Source organism: Psammomys obesus, unplaced genomic scaffold (genome assembly GCF_907164565.1).
Source record: "Psammomys obesus unplaced genomic scaffold, mPsaObe1.curated_primary_1811, whole genome shotgun sequence".
NCBI classification, from domain to species: Eukaryota; Metazoa; Chordata; class Mammalia; order Rodentia; family Muridae; genus Psammomys; species Psammomys obesus.
This window is the reverse complement of record NW_026596166.1, coordinates 14,973,515-14,987,243: the sequence shown is the minus strand read 5'-3', so window position 1 is coordinate 14,987,243 and position 13,729 is coordinate 14,973,515. Positions and strand designations below refer to the sequence as shown.

At 35.6% G+C, this 13,729-nt stretch overlaps 1 non-coding gene across 1 annotated transcript; it reads right to left on the bottom strand.

Annotated features, from left to right (window-relative positions):
- Positions 1-241: 241 nt before the first annotated feature.
- On the bottom strand, positions 242-348 carry LOC129667818 (U6 spliceosomal RNA). Its single transcript, XR_008718812.1, has one exon. It is a non-coding gene; the product is annotated as a U6 spliceosomal RNA (small nuclear RNA).
- Positions 349-13,729: the final 13,381 nt, after the last annotated feature.

Here is a 13,729-nt window from a genome sequence, read left to right as displayed (position 1 = left end):
TTCCTTTGATGAGAATATAATGGCCGTCCTTATCTTTTTTGATTAACTTGGGTTGAAAGTCTATTTTATTAGATATTAGGATGGCTACTCCCGCTTGTTTTCTGGAACCATTTGCTTGAAAGACATTTTTCCAGCCCTTTACTCTGAGGTAGTGTTTATCTTTGTTGCATAGGTGTGTTTCTTGGATGCAACAGAATGTTGGATCCTGTTTCCGCAACCATTCTGTTAGTCTGTGTCTTTTAAAAATATGGAACGCTTCACGAATTTGCGTGTCATCCTTGCGTAGGGGCCATGCTAATCTTCTCTGTATCGTTCCAATTTTAGTATATGTGCTGCCGAAGCGAGCACTATATTTGATTTTCATCGTGGCTAGAATGTGTATTATAAACTACTTCTCAGTTTTGGAATTTACAGAGATATCAGTTATGGATAAAAAGAAAAATCTGAAAATGTAAAAATTAGAAAAATAAAGTGACAATTATTTTTTAACATTATTTCATATCTCAAGATAAATCTTTCATAGTGATTTAAATTAATAATTACTTTTGTTTTTGTAGGATGGAAGTATATGTTTTAGACATGATCATAGTATTATTTTTACATTTCATGAATATAGAAATGATAAAGAAATCCAGAGATCTATTTCTTATTTTAGTGATTTATAATTTGTCCATCATAGCTATTTTATAATGTTTTCTGCTGACAATAATTCTGATTTTTACAAGCATGTGATCCAAGTTGAGACCAAGGAGAGGACTGAGTAAGAACACAGTACAGTCTCTATGCTTTTCTGTAAGGGTGCAGCTATCATTGGGATTAATGTTTTGACCCTAAAGCTTTGTGTGTGTGTGTGTGTGCCACTAGTGACTGAACCAGGTTTTCACATATTTAGGTAAGCACTGTGCCATTGAGCTATATCCCCATCTCTCTTCTTACTTTTTATTTTCATTTTGAAACAAAGTGTTGCTAAATTGTTCAGAATGGCTTTGAATTCACTTTTGGAGTCCAGGCTTGAACTTCACATTTTTTATCAGCCTTCCAATTATCAGGGATTGGACCACAGGCTTGTAAAAAAAAGACCTGACTTAGCTGGCATATTATTTCTGATATAAGTAATGTGGGTTTTTTTTGTTTTGTTTTGTTTTTTGTTTTTTTTTTTTAATACAGATGAGGATAGGGAAGAATCTTGTATCTATATACTTCATGCTATATACATGGTTGTTTAGTATATTCTTAATTTTTTCTAAGTGTTGTTTCATGCTTAGCCTAGCATATTACTTTAAAAATAGAATAGATTAGAGTAACATCTCTGCACCAACACTGGGTGGGCCCAGATTTTTTTTGTTCTGTTGCTCTTCTTGTGGAACTCCTGTTTCCTCCAGGTCTTTCTATCTCCCCCTTCTTTCATAAGATTCCCTGCACTCTGTCCAAAGTTTGGTTATCAGTCTCAGCATCTGCTTCACACCCTGGTGGGTAGAATCTTTCAGAGTCCCTCTGTGGGAGGTTCCTGTCCTGTACCCTATCTCCTCCTACTTCCAATGTCTATCCTGTTTGCCCTGCTGAATAAGGATTAAGCATCTCCCCTTGGGTCCTCCTTGTTGTTTAGCTTCTTTAGGAGTATAGATTTTAGTATTTTTATCCTATATGATATGGCTAATATCCACTCTTAAGTGAGTATATACCATACGTGTCTTTCTGGGTCTGTGTTACCTCACTTAGCATGATCTTTTCTAGTTCCCACCATTTGCCTGCAAATTTCATGATTTCCTTGTTTTTAATTGCTGAGTAGTATTCCATTGTGTAATTGTACCACAATTTCTGTAACCAAGGACCATGAATGGAGAGGACCTAGAGCCACTGCTCAGATGTAGCCAGTTGGCAACTTGGTGTCAGAGGAGATTCCCAAGTAAGCAGAACAGGGGCTGTCTCTGACATGAACTTAGTGGCCAGCTCTTTGATTACCTCCCCCTGGTGGGGGAGTGTACTCTTGCCAGGCCACAGAGGAACACAATTTAGCCAGCCCTGATGAGACCTGATAGTCTAGGGTCAGACAGAAGGAAAGGAGGACCTCTCTTATCAATGGACTAGGGAAGAGGCATAGGGTTAGAAGAGGGTGGGATGGTGGGACTGGGAGGAGAAAATGGGGAAAACGGTTACAGCTTGGATACAAAGTAAATAAATTGTACTAAATAATAACTTTAAAGTGGTAGATAATAGCCCTATTTTAAAGATTGTTGAAAAAATTAGTTATTAAACAAATGAAAATATTTGAAGAGTTAAAAAAATGGAATGGATTTTGTGGTGACCGCTCTGTTTCAGGAGAGAATTATTGCAATAATGGATAAAAGCAAATAATGAGAACTCTTTGGCTAAGTATAATGCAAACATTGCATTTGTACTATATATTGTTTTGTCTGATAAAGCACAGCACTAAGAAAGAGAGAAAGAGGAGAGAAGAGAGAGCAAGAAAGAGACAGAGAAAACCAACTTCTCAGTAGCACTGTATTTCTTTCACTTTGGTTCTAAATCTAAAACAAAGCTTTGGGAAACTAGAAAGAAGAAAACACATTGAGGAAATCAATGAAGACATTCAGGTTAGATGGAAATAGAAGATCATTTGCTATTTTTCTTTTTAAGTTTTTTTTTGTGGAAAATACGCATGTAGCATAAGAGAATCCTTAGGGCATTATGAAATAGTTTTCTGAGAACGTTATAGTGGTAGGGTTGTTAAAATTTTAACTGGGTAAAACACTTGAAAATGAAGATCATATAGTATAATATTTTTTCAAAAAAAGATGACCTAATGAGACATTTCCATTTCCAAAGTCTGTGAACCCTATAGTTTCATTGCACAAGGCAAAGATTTTATTTCTGTGAGAGTTAGTTGTATGGTAAAGCCCTCTACATTGCTTTCAAATTCACAGGCCAGCATTCTAGACTACAGGGTAATGGTGTGTAAAGGCAATTGCAAGCACAATAAAATTGTGCTTCTGTGTATAATAGAGACAAAATATAATTTTATTGTCTAGTATAACTTTTATATTGCTTGCAGGTGAAACCATGTACTGCCCATTTAAGAGGAAACTTAATTATTTTCTGGAATTAATATGTGCTTCATGGATCAATGTCTATCTTCATATGAGATGTGAATAAAATAACAAAATGTTAAGCCCTAAACTAATACTAGGAAAATTTGATAGAGAAAATATTTAGTTGCATAAATATTTAAGTTTTCAAAATCTAAATCACTTCCATATTTCTAATATTTATTATATTAGTATAATTTAAGTCTAATTTTTTTCCAGTGCGACCTTTATTGTCTTTTATTTTTACTCTATTTTGGAACGTATTTCACCAAACCATGGGTATCAAGTAAAATTGTTTCATTGTTCAGAAATTTCTTCAGACATTTATAAAATTATCTTTCTTGATCACCAAATATGTTTGTATCATATATCAGTTTTTTACAAGTACAACTCTTTATAAAATAAAAAATTCAATTTATCAGTTAAGACAGCAATATTATAATAACACTCTAAGTACAACAAGATTCTACATTAGTTTGCATTTGTTTTATTTCATTTATTTTCTCACATTGTCCTTCTATGCATGTGCAATTTTTCAATATTTTTATGTTTTTCCTAAGGGTATTTGAAAATGAGTTTGAGACATTAGTGTTCCATATGACAAAACTCTTTAGAATAATTTCCTAGTGAGGAATTTTCACAGTATGAGTTTCAAATAATAAATTTTAAATAAATAAAAGTTATTTTATGAACTAATCCAGACTACATATTCCTATTTTGTCCTATCAGTTTTCTTTTTTAATTAATTATTTTTTAAATAAGTTCCAGTTTATTCACTTTGTATCCCAGCTGTATACTCCTCCTTCATTCCCTCCCAATCCTACCCTCCCTCTTCTCCTCCCATGCCCCTCCCCAAGTCCACTGATAGGAGAGTCCTCCTCCCCTTCCATCTGACCATAGTAGCCTATCAGATCTCATCAGGACTGGCTGCAATGTCCTCCTCTGTGGCCTGGTAAGGCTGCTCCCCCATTAGGGGGAGGTGATCCATATCAGTTTTCTTAATCCTCAGGATTGGTTGTGATGCAGTGCCAGCCTTAGTGTCCCTCCAGGGATGCCAAGCACAATTGTATTGACCAATCTAAGGTCATTCAAAGAACCTATGTACTGACTATTAGAAAAAAAAAAGCTTAATTATTTTTATCACTAGGAGTTTTATCTCTCTCTTTTCACACACATGTTTAATAGAATAGTTCACTCTGGGATGTCCTTGTTTGGGTAATTCTGGTTTTGTATGAAGATATTCAAGTAGATCATTCTAAGGTTTGCAACAAAGGAAGGGGAGTAAAAGACTACGTTGTGGCATGGCAAAGTAGTGTTTATTGATTATATTGAAGCTAAAAATCCATTTTCACTTAAAAGGAAACAACCCTCCCAGTACAAATGTAGGAAAAATAGTCCCCAATCTAATAAAATGTCTGTATGAGTAAATCTATAGATATAACCCCACCTACCAGTGAAATGCTGAGTGGTTTCCTCTTTAATTGATGTTTAACCCAGTGCAGGAAGACAGATAGAAGAAAATCAACATGAAAGACTAAAAGAATTTTATTTAATGAATAATATCTTGTGTGATCAACAAATAGCTACCTGAACATGGCAACATATTCAATATATAAGCAGCCAATATATAAAATCAATTATATTTCTATATACCAACAAATAATAATGAAAAGTGAAACTCCAAACATAATTAAGTTTACACTAGTGATGAAAAGAAACCTCTCTTTGGAGAAAGATTTTGTCATGTAGTCAGTCTGGTTTGGAGCTCCCTCTGTACATTTGGTTGGTTTTGATCTTTCAGCGTTTCTTCTACCTCTATCTTCTGATTATGGGAGCTATACTCAGCACTGTATCTAACCCAAACATAATATTCTTAGGAGAAACCAATCAAAGTCTGTTTATGGCACAAAGAAAAGCAAAATGTTTCTGACTATATTTTTGGAAACCTCATAGAAATGATCTGTTCCATTCTCTTAGATGATAGCAAATGCCCATATTCCCCAAATACATTCAGAAGAATACAATATTTCAAACTGTGGTATATTTACACAATGGAATACTACTCAGCAATTAAAAATAAAGAAATCATGAAATTTGCAGGCAAATGGTGGGTTCTAGAAATGATCATAGTGTGTGAGGTATCCCAGAAGCAGAAAGGCACGCATGGTATATACTCACTTATAATTGGATATTAGACATATAATATAGGATAATCATACTAAAATCTATACACCTAAATAAGCTAAACAAGAAGGAGGACTCTGGTAAGATGTTCAATCTTCATTCAGAAAGGCAAATGAAATTGACATCAGAAGCAGAAGAAAATGGGGAACAGGACAGGAGCCTATCACAGAGGGCCTCTGAAAGACTACCCAGCAGGATATTAAAACATATGCTGAGATTCATAGCCAAACTTTTTTGCAGAGGACAGGGAATCTTATGAAAGAAGAGGGAGATAGAGAGACCTGGAGGGAACAGTAGCTCCACAAGGAGAGCAACAGAACCAAAATATCTGGGCACAGTGGTCTTTTCTGAGACTGATATTCCAATCGAGGACCATGCATGGAGATAACCTAGAACCCTGCAGAGAAGTAGCCACTGGCAGCTCCATATCCAAGATTGTTCCCCAATAATAGGAACAAGGACCTTCTCTGACATGAAGTCATGGGCTGGCTCTTTGATCACCTCCACCTGAGGGGGGAGCAGCCTTACCAATCCATAGAAGAAGACTAAGAAGCCAGTCATGATGATACCCGATAGACTAGGGTCAGATGGAAGGGGAGGAGAATCCATCCTATCATTGGACTGAGAGAGGGAGAAGAAGAGGGAGGAGAGATAGGATTGGGATGGAATTGGGGGATGAGGCTACAATTGGGATACAAAGTGAATAAACTATAATTAATAAAAATAAAAAAATAATGGAAATGGGAAAAAAAACACAGATTCCAGAAAGTGTTCTTAGTAGGAATTATCTAGTTATATACCCCTCCATACACTTGGAAATACATCACATTAATACCATTTGAATTATTTAAAAATAACATTGATGGAAGTGTCTTTTTTCAAGAGTCACTATGAATGTTCTAGTGTCAAAAGGGTAGGAGTTGTGCGCTATCATGTGGACATAGGAGAACTGATGAAGACTATGGCTCCAGCCATTGACCACATTCGTATATAATCAATGGAGATGCAACGAAAGTGTCAAAATAATAATGAGGACAACAAAGTATTATTAACAAGTAGTTCTGAGACCATTACATATGCATATGTAAAAAATAACAACAAGACAAGCCTTATATCAAATCTTCAAGAGCATTAGCCTTCTTACGAACAGAAAATAAGACAAAACTAAAAGTATGAAGAAACACATTGAAGAGTATCTTTTTACATTAGGTAGAAAATAGTACAAAGCAAACATTGTCAGCCTGTACAAGATGCTCTAACACACACAAAATGGGTATTTTTTTTCCCATCACACGTAGTTGCTTTATTCGCAAAACTGCAGATGACTGGATTCTATCTAGACAATATTACAAAGACAATATACAAATATTTCCTATGTTATTAATGGTGAGAAAAATGAAGTCAAGTTCTTCTTTGTTTTCTCATGTCATCTTAAATGCTCAAACTTTATATTACAGTCTTATAAAGTACAAATTTCAACAGAGTGAAGGCTCTAAGCCCATTTACAAGTACATCATGAATTCAATAGAGAAAATATTATTTTGTTTTAAATGCAAATTTAATTTTTATTTTTTTCTAAGTAGTATTTCTTGAACATTTAGTATGAGCAAAACTCATTCCAGATATTATGGAAAGAACTAGCATGGAAAAGACCTATTCTTCACTTTAACAACATTTATAATTAAGGTAGAACATAAGTATGTTTCCTGCAGATTAGTAATTTTTGTACCAATGAACAAATTAAAGCCATTTAATAAGTACTTTAGCAATATGTGTGTATGTGGTATCCATGCTCTTCTTTTATGGCATTATGTCATGCTTGGGTTTGTATTATGCTTACTCTAGTAACTAATTAACTACAGTACTTATAAATATGGCATATTAAAAGTTACTAACAACAAGAAAGGAAATACATAAGATATAGTCATGTAGTTATGTTTCTTAACATGAAGGAAATTTTATCCTTCACTGCAATCTTCCCTTTATATTTTTTTTATTTTATTTTATTTTATTTTATTTTTCTTTTTAGTTACATTTTGTTAACTCTGTGTCCCAGCTGTATCCCGCTCCCTCATTCCCTCCCCAACCCCACACTCCCTCCCTGGTCTCCTCCCTGCCCCTTTCCAAGTCCCCTGATAGGGGAGGACCTCCTCCCCTTTCATCTGACCCTGTTTTATCAGGTATCTTCAGGGCTGGCTGCAAAGTCCTCCTCTGTGGCCTAACAGACTGCTCCTCCCCTGGGGGGGTGGGTGTCAAACAGCCTGCCCTTGAGATCCTGTTAGAAATAGTCCGTGTTCCCCTTACTTTGGAAAACTACTTGGTTACTGAGCTACCACAGGCCACATCCGAGCAGAAGTTCTAGGTTGTATCCATAGATGGTCCTTGGTTGAGTGTCAGTCTCAGAAAAGACCCTGTGCCCAGATATATTTGGTCCTTGTAGAGCTCCTATCCTTTCCATATCATACTAACTTCCCTTCTTTCATATGATTCCCTGCACTCTGCCGAGGGTTTGGTTATGAGTCTTAGTGTCTGCTTTGAAACACTGCTAGGTAGAGTCTTTCAAGCAAAATGGGTATTTTTACAAACCACAAGAGCCTCATTTCTCAATGTTTAGGAGGCTAGGAAATCCAAGATCAAGGTGTCAGCAAATTCAGTGTGTAGTGAAAGTACAATTTCTGATTTATGGTTAGCTTTTTTCATGTTATAGCTTTCTTCATATTGTAGAAAGGAAGAGTTTATTTATTGATTTATTCCTCTTTGAGACAGGGTATTATTATAAAGTCCAATTTGGTTTCAAACTCAGATCTTCCTCCCTGAACATCCAAAGTACCGGGCTTAAGTTGTGTGTCACATGAAATAAATAATTTTATTAATCTTGACACAGATTCAACATCTTTGTTATTTAGCATGTTTTCTGTACCAATCATAGTTAAAAATCCAGGGGAAAAGTGAACAAAATAATATTCTTATAAGTAATTTTTAAGATGATTAATTGCCACGAAGATGATTAATGCAAAGTAATCTAAATAATGAGTAATATTCAGGAAAGGGATAGTTTTATATATCATGATTAGTGAAACCTTTTGACATGACATGGATCATAGGAAAAAGGGGTGGATATTTGAAAGCTTATGAGAAGCTTTAAAAAAGATAAATAGCTGTTTGCAGTTGTGCTCAACAGAGAGACACTGTATTTGTGGTTGCAGAATAATTCAATGTAGGTGTGAAGTGCAACAAGGAGTTAGAGAGATGATGGTTTTTTGTGGGGTGTGGTTTTCCTTGGCTGAAGAAATCATTTGTGTCAAGGCTCAAAGAAGGAGAAAAATAATAAGAAAAAATATTTACACTTGGATCCTTGTGAATTAGAAAATGACATAAAATTGGATAACACTATTTTTTAAAAGAGAAAAGATCTTGTAAAAATGAGCATCCCATAAAACACAAAATAGGAAACTACTGGATACAAGCAGAAGATCCATAAGGAAAGGAAATGGAAGGAGTTGGGGAAGGGGAAATCATGATGAGAATATATTGTATACAATATATTGTATATATTTTATATATATTGTATATATGTATATATGTATGTATATATGCATGTATATACATAAAATGTATATATAATATATTGTATATAATGTATATTCTACACATATATATTTTTAAAAAATCTAGCAAATAGTGAGCATCCTATCTAGTGAAGAACTTCAAATTTAGACATCAGACAAAGGACAGAAAGTTGCATATTTCAAACAATGCCGAAGACCAGAGAAAAGGCACTTTGAATGGAGCTCTTAGCATCTCTCTTTAAATTTTATTTATTTATATATTTATGTATGTATTTATTATTTTTTATCATCTATATATTTATTTAAATTTATTGGATGTCATGTGTGATGTGTAGATGTAGTTTGCATATGTGTGTGAGGTCTTAGTGTAGTGTGTATGCGACATAGTTTATTTATGAAGGCCAGAGGACAATTTTTTGGTGTTAGACTTCACAGTCCATCTTATTTAAGAGAGGATATATTTTCATTCAATGCTGTGTATGCTAAGCTAGCTGGTTCTCTAGGTTCTAGAATATTCTTCTGTCTCTGCCTCCCATCTTGACTTACATTGCTGGAATTAAAGATGCACACTGCCTCATCTGAATTTAGGTATAATTCTGGGATTTGAACTCTGATCCTCACACTTGCATAGCAAGTACTTTACCCATGGAGACACCTCACCAACCCACATTAATATTTCTCAGTCTTGGAGAAAGCTTGATGAAAGTCACAGAATAGAAAAACACTCTAATAAATTTAGGAGACTTATTCAAGCTGTTCTTAAAGTTGAAAACTTGGCTGGCAATATATGCATAAAGATATATGGATATACAGTTGCATGGTTCACAAAATCTTGAACATGTGCCAAAATGTGCATTAGGTGGACAGATTTCTTATTTTTGTGTTTTGATCTTTGGGGAAATGGAAGAGTGGAGACCTTGAAATAACTCATATGAAATTTATGTAACAGTTGTCAGCTTGGAATTTGTAGGATTTTTCAAGAAGGAGCTGATGAGAAAGATAAGTGGCCACCAGAAAATTGGGTACAGGAGAATGAAGCCTGGCTATGAAAGACACAGAGTCTCTGAAAGGCTTAGAAAACAACCAGGAAGACTTGTCATCCTGCCACTACTGTTGGGGTTTCAGACTGAGTAGGATCTTTGCATTCTGGATGTTGAAGTGGGAGTGAACTGGGAAGAAAATCCTTTCCAATAAATCAGGAAATTGTGACTTAGCGGGTATAAATCAGTCAGAAAGCAAATTTTTATGATTTATGAAAAAAAATCTAAAAATACATGCTTTATACAAGTTTCTTTTTTACTTTTAATTTCATAAAAGTCGAATAATTAAGCTTTCATGATAAAATTTATTTGTAGTGTCTGGCTCTATTTCTTGAAAAATTGAAATTGAAAAAAGCATTAAACTATTTTTCACCAAAATCTAGTTCAACTTCTATTAATCAATTAGACCATTAATATCTATAAAGTATAAGTTACTTTTTTAAAGTTTTTAAAACTGTGATATGTATCTAGAAAGAGGTGTGCCAAGGGGCCAAAGTGACCTCCTTCAAGCCATGTTATTTCATATAGAGTTAAAAGTAAAAGAAGGCATCTCTGGTTTTACTGAACATCAAGAAAACAAGTAGCCTAAGTTAAAAAGGGGATTGTATACATTCCTCTAGGCTCAGGAATGCATGTGGAAGAGGAGGCAGGAGAATTATAAGAGCCAGAAGTCATGGATGACTCCAAAGAAGTTGGTTTCTGGACATAACGTGGCTGATACACCTATGAACTCACGGAGACTATGTCAGCATGCACAAAATCTACATAAGTTCAAGCCAGACAAAAATCCCAAGACTGAGAGGGAGGTGTGGACACAAAGTTAAACTCTTAATCAAGAAGCTATTTTACTTTTTTATTAATTTATTTTTTATTAATTACAGTTTATTCACTTTGTATCAGAGCTGTAGCCCCTCCCTCGCCCCCTCCCAATCCCACCAGCCCTCCCTCTTCTCCTCCCATGCCCTTTCCCAAGTCCAATGATAGGGGAGGACCCTTCCCTTCCCTCTGACCCTAGCCTATCAGGTCTCATCAGGACTGGCTGCTTTGTCCTCCTCTGTGGCTTGCCAAGGCTGCTTCCCCTTCACGGGGGGAGGTGATCAAAGAGCCAGCCACTGAGTCAATGTCAGAGACAGCCCCTGCTCCCATTACCAGGAACCCCACTTGGAGACTGAGCTGCCATGGGCTCCATCTGTGCAGAGGTTCTAGGTTATCTCTATGCATGGTCTTTGGAACATCAGTCTCAGAAAAGACCCCTTTGCCCATATCCTTTGGTTCTGTTGCTCTCCTTGTGGAGTTCCTGTTCCCCCTAGGTCCCTCATCTCCCCCCTCTTTCACAAGAGGCTCAGCATCTGCTTTGATACTCTGCTGGGTAGAGTCTTTCAGAGGCCCTCTGTGGTAAGCTCCTGTCCTGTTCCATGCCCTCTCCTTCTTCTGATACCCTGGGTAAGATGATCAATTCTCAGTCAGAAAAAAGGCATTTTCAACTGATAGCTGCTAGGGACAGGAAAATCAGGTGTCTACATATACCAAACACACTCCAGGACAGGACACATGGCCAGGTATTTTCGGGCATCACATAACAGACTCAATCGTTTCTGTGTTCTGTATTTCTTGTCTTATTGGCTTGTTGTTATTGTTTGTTTTGATTTCCAATTTTTCCTTTTTCTTTCTCAGAAAGAAAGAAATAGCATGATGTTGCTTGGGTAAAGCAGGTGGAGAGAATTTGGGAGGAGTTCGGGTAGGGTAAAGTATATAATCAAAACATATTGTCTGAAAAAAATTTTAACAAAGAAGAGTGAAAATGGGGTATAGAACTAAACAGAGAATCCTCAAAAGACGAAACACAAATGACGAAGAAACACTTAAATGTTCAACACCGTTAATCATCAGGAAAAAGCAAATAAAAACTACTTTGAGATTTCACCTTATCCCAAGCAAGGTTAATAACAAAAAAATGAGACCAGATGATGATGGAAAGGACATATAGTAAAGTGACATTCATATGCTACTGGTGGGGTTCCTAACCCGTACAGCCACAATGGAAATCAGAGTGGTGTAGAAGAATTTTAATCTATCAACAGGGGTGCTCTCACCACACCCAAAGACCTCCTAGGTCTTTGTGAACCGGCTGGAATGCAGACACGCCTTCGTACACGCTCATGGAGACTCATCACATCTAAAATAAAATGCACGGAAACAAAGACTTATTCTGTATTAATAAGCTACAGAGCAGTACAGAGTAAGTTGAACTTCTGCATTTGGGGGACAACAAATCAGCCTAGTTATGAAGCTTGGCATTCTCATCCCAAGTTGGGCCCAAGTGGTCTCTATGCTGAAGTGAGCTGCAAACTATGTGTTCATTCCCTGTAGACCCTCACTGAGTAATTACTGAGTGAAACAGATCTTCACATAACTACCTCAGAAACAGCTCAATATAACCTTGTAAGCAATTTTTTTCCTTATCACAAGAAATATTTAATACAGAACAGAATTTCTGTGAATAATAACAAAGTGATTATAAAGACTTTCTGGGAGGAGACACTATTTATGCTTAAACTTTTCTGTAGAACCCAATAACCTATACAGCAGAAAATCTTCTACTATAAAAATCTAACATCTAATTTGGAGAATAGGAGATAAAGGATAACAACACCATAGTAATCTTTTGGGGAGTAAGCTAATTTTCCTCAAAATATTCTTCAAATGATTACTAAGATTAGCTTTTATCTAAAGATGTTTTTATCCTGTACAAAAAATTCAAAATTTTACTTTTATATGTTGATTAAAACAGTGACTATATTCAATTTTACTTAACTGAATTTTAAAACTGAGATAAACTCTCATTGACAGTAGTTTATTTAATGGGGAGATATGATTGATGGACCAAGGTGAATAGAAAAAGCTATGGTGCAAATAAAGGCCTGGGAGGTATATACTGTCCATTGTTCATCAAGGCACAGGTGGTACAAATCTATCTTATTTCATATTACATGCCTATGCATATGTGTTTGTTTTTCCTTATTCCTTTTTCTTTTATGAGGTCAGAAGCAGGGATGGTATATTCTAACTATATACTGTTTGGTAAACATTTGGCTCTCTATTAAGTATTTTCATTTATCTGAATATGCTGAATGCATGAAGCTTCAGAAAAATGGTAAAAGCTAGTTCTATAAATATAAGCTAAAAAGGAACAGGTAAAACAATTTAACTACTATAAAATACGTCTTATATCCAAAATAGTTTTGTAAGATGTGCTAGATATAAAATTCTTGATATCCTAACACTCTGACTTATATTGGGCTTCCAAAATCTAATGCACATTTTACATGTAAGATAAATCTCAGTGTAGATGCACGGGATTCACTTAGGGTGAGTACTGAGGAAAGTGTATGAAAGCACACCTGCCAGTCACGCTGCCAGTCACGCTGGTCCTTGGCCACGTATGGGTTTGAGCACTGCTGTTAGTCTAAATTTGTATTCACTTTACATTTCAAAATATTTGAGTAAAACAACAATAAAGTCAGTCAGTAAATTCCATTTTAAAAAATGGAGCAACTAAGACATTTATTTATTTATTTTAAGATTTGAAATTAGTCCAGGGTGTTGAAATTTGGCTCATGTTGCATTCCTGCTGAGTCACACTGCTCTACAGTGTTTGTAGAGGTGACAGTGTAGGAGAGCTCTCTCCTTGAAGAACAGCTCCCACGAACCAGAAAGCTTTGCTTACGGCAGTTACTATCATAGCTTATCTTTGATGGCTTTTTTTAAAATTTGTTCTTTGATAATTTCATACGTGTATAAGATAAACTGATGATTGTTACTCTCACGCTCATGGCCTTCCACCATGCCA